The 4,041-nt window shown below is 37.2% G+C and overlaps 1 non-coding gene across 1 annotated transcript; it reads left to right on the top strand.

Annotated features, from left to right (window-relative positions):
- Nucleotides 1–218: 218 nt before the first annotated feature.
- Nucleotides 219–325, top strand: LOC127690446 (U6 spliceosomal RNA). The gene has a single exon (XR_007979134.1). It is a non-coding gene; the product is annotated as a U6 spliceosomal RNA (small nuclear RNA).
- Nucleotides 326–4,041: the final 3,716 nt, after the last annotated feature.

Below are 4,041 nucleotides of genomic sequence, written 5' to 3'. Positions count from 1 at the left end.
AATAAAATATGCATTTCTCTTTGGTCTCTGTTGCTCTCCACCAGGAAGTTCAGGAAACAGCTAAAAAAAAATTAATTTCTCTACAAGGATCATGTGAGTGTGGTATATTCCAGAAAAAAAAATCAGATATGCATATTATTGATTTTGGATGCCCATAACAATTTTCATTGTCAATTTGTGTATGCATGCTGTCATGTTATTCATTAAAGCTATGTCCTGTGCTCGCTTCGGCAGCACATATACTAAAATTGGAACGATACAGAGAAGATTAGCATGGCCCCTGCACAAGGATGACATGCAAATTCGTGAAGCGTTCCATATTTTTTTCCTCACTTCCAGAAGATCCTGCTATACCACTCCTGGGCATATACCCAGAGGATTCCCCACCATGTAATAAGGATACATGCTCTACTATGTTCATAGCAGCCCTATTTATAATTGCCAGATGCTGGAAAGAACCCAGGTATCCCTCAACAGAAGAGTGGATGCAAAAAATGGGGTATATCTACACAATGGAGTACTATTCAGCCATTAGAAACAATGAATTCATGAAATTCTTAGGCAAATGGATGGAGCTAGAAAACATCATACTAAGTGAGGTAACCCAGATTCAAAAGGTGACTCATGGTATGCACTCACTAATAAGTGGATATTAACCTAGAAAACTGGAATACCCCAAACATAATCCATACATCAAATGAGGTACAAGAAGAAAGGAGGAGTGGCCCCTTGTTCTAGAAAGACTCAGTGAAGAAGTATAGGGCAAAACCAGAATGGGGAAGTGGGAAGGGGTGGGTGGGAGGACAGGGGGAGAAAAGGGGGCTTATGGGACTTTCGGGGAGTGGGGGGGGCTAGAAAAGGGGAAATCATTTGAAATGTAAATAAAAATTATATCGAATAAAAAAAAAGACAAAAAAAAAAAAAAAAGCTATGTCCTGTGTGACACACATGACTTGGCCTGTACTTCTCTGTTTCTTGGGTCTTTTAGCTTCTCCACCTGTAATTTCTCACCTGCTTAGTGTTTGGGATAATCACAGCAGAAACAGTAGAGCTTCAAACCCCTCACAGTACACAGATACACATGTATGCAAAACACCAATATACATAAAAATTTAAATGTTTTAATTCATTTTTTTCTGGCCATTTAGTCCCAATGCACCTCAACTCAACACCCAGCTCCACTCACGATGCAGCCCCAACAAAGTGAGGGGTTTAATAAAGTGTGCAGAAGGAATCTGATGTGTTGATGCTCTCAGGAAACTCTGGGCTCATAATTTTGGCCCTAGCAGTGAGTCATACAGATGAGACTTTTCTAGAAGGCCCCCATCTGAATCCTGAAGTGTTTTCCTCTAGTCACATTCTTGGCATAACTGTGGACTATTTCTGAGTTGATGTCCAGGCAAGGTGAGAGTAAAGGGTCTCCTTGTAGTCTTCTGGGCACTGATATTTGCACTTAGCACCGTTTGTTATAAGAGGCCCTGCTTTCTCCAACAGATACCTTTGACATTTCTGTCAAGAACTTTTGTAGTTTCTTGAGTTTATTCCTTCGTTTATCACTACTCTCCCCCTTTAAAAAAATGACAATTTCAATGTAGTTGTTCTATTTGACTATTTGGGATCTTTCAAGTTTCCATATAAATTTAAGACTGTGTTTTGTTTTATTTTGTTTTGTTTTGCGAGGAATGCTTTTGGTGTCTTGAAACTGCATATCACTTCAGAAATATGGCCATTTCAGCAATACTAGCTCTGCAATCTGTGAGCCTAGGACATCTTTCCCACAACTAGAGGAGCCTGTAGTTGCTTTCCTTATTGCTTTATATTTTTATCATGTAGATACTTCATGATCTTGGTTATCTTTGATGATGGATTCTTCTGGGGCCTTTATGAATGCGATTTAGTCCCCAATTTCCTTCATAGCAGGTTTGTTAATGGAAAATAAAAAGACTACTTCGCTTTGTGTGTTGACTTTGTATCCTGTTACTCTGCTGAAAATATTTATCAAATCTAAAATTCTCCTGAAGTGTTTGGGGATTTTAACTATAGCATCAAATCATGTGCAAATAGAAATAACTGGCCTTTGTTTCTTTGTCATGCCCTATTGCCCTGGCTAAAACTAGAGTACTAGAAAGAATAAATGTGAACAGCGAGCACTCATCTTTTCTGATTTACAGGGAACCTTAATATTTCTCCCAGTGAGTACACTGTTGGCTATGAGTCTGGCATCTATAGGTTTTACTGCTTTGAGGTATGATTCTTTTATAACCAGTTTCATCAGGAGTTTTATCAGGAAGTCTTATTGGTTTGTGTCAAAAGCTGCTTTCTTGTGCTGTTAGATAATTGCATAATTTTTGTTCTTGATTCTCTTTACATGGCATATCTTGATTCGTACATTTTGAACCACACTTATACTCCCTAAGTGATGCTAACTTGATGACGGTGCATCTGCTTTTCTTTGTGGAATGCCCCTATCTAGCCTTGGCTTCAGAGCAACACTGTTTGTGGACCAAGCACAGAAGCATCCCTTGCCCTTTGTGCTTAGTGGACTTGTTTTAGGAAGAGCAGCATGAGCTTGTCTCTAAGCATCTGATAACATTAACAATGAGCTGGTCAGAGGTCTTTACATGCTATGTGTACATGTTTTATTTTGCATATTAATACATGATTTTTCTAATTTATCAATGTAGTCTTCAGTCCCCAGAATTCTCTTTGGTTGTATTGGTTTAGGGATGAATTCTATTCCATTATTTAAAACAAAAATCAAACAAAAAAAATCTGAGGCTTTCATTCTCTAGATTTCCATTTAACTCTTTTTTTTTTTTTCAAAGTCTTCTTTTAGGAAGACTTTTTTATTCCTACAGAAGTCTTACTACTTGTTATCCATCTCTTTATTTTGATAGGTTGAATATATCTAGAAGTTTATTTGTTTGTTGTAGGGCATAAGCTTTCAAATTAATTCCTGATTATCCTCTGGATTATAGAGTGTCTGTTGTCACATCTCTTGTTCTGTCTTCCTCGGTGACTTTGGGTCTTTTCTTTCCTCTCCTCAGTTCTGTTTTTCGGTCTTGCTAATCATTTTGAAGATTAGCCACTCTGTTTCACTGACTGCCTGCGTTGTCTTTTATTTGCTATTTCATCCATTTCAGTGTGGCTATTTATTATTTATTTCCTTTTATAATTTTATTTTTTAAATCATCATTTTTATAAAGATGATTCTGAGTATCATGCATTATTTTTTACAGTCTCTGATTTTTAAATGTTTTAAAAGATGTATTTATTTATATTTAATGTAGGTATGTGAGGTTTTTTTCTTCTTCTTTGCCTGCATGTATATCTGTGCACGTGTGTATATAGTGTCTAAAGAAGCCAGAACAGGTCATTGGGTCCTCTGGAGCTGGAGTGACAGATGGTTGTGAGTTGGCATGTGGGTGCTGGGAATTGAATCCGGGACCTCTGTAAGGGCAGCAAGTGCCCTTGACCATTGAACCATCTCCCAGCCCCAAGTTTCTGATATTTTTAAAAAGGTTGGCACATAGCTATAAACTTCTGCCTTAGAACTTCCTTTGCTACATCCTACAGATCTTTTTAATGTGTTATTTTCCCAAGAATTTAAAATTTCCTCCATTTTTTGATAATGCCCCTAGTCACTTAAACTGTCTTATCTTGTCTTCATGTGTTTTTAAGATTTCTCTTGGTAATACCTATTTCAAGTTTTATTTCTCCATGTTATGGTATAAACCAAACAAATTATTTATTTTTTCTAGTCTTGGTAAGACTGGCTTTATGAACTAAAATTCTTTATTTCTTTTTAAGAGCATTCCATAAATTATTAGTAAGTGTGCATATTCTGCAGTTGTTACTTTGAATATTGAGTATATTTCTAGTAATTCCATTTAATGCGTATAGTGAGTTCAAGTCCCCAGCACTTAGCATTGGGGCCAGAGACAGGCAGACCCCAACAGTTCTCTGGGCAGCAAATGTAGCTAACTGGGTAAGCTTCTGATTCAGGTGGAGACTCTGTCTTAAGGCATTCACATAGAGAAC

The sequence above is a fragment of the Apodemus sylvaticus genome, chromosome 7 (assembly GCF_947179515.1).
Source record: "Apodemus sylvaticus chromosome 7, mApoSyl1.1, whole genome shotgun sequence".
Classification (NCBI taxonomy): domain Eukaryota; kingdom Metazoa; phylum Chordata; class Mammalia; order Rodentia; family Muridae; genus Apodemus; species Apodemus sylvaticus.
This window is presented reverse-complemented; position numbering and strand designations above follow the sequence as displayed.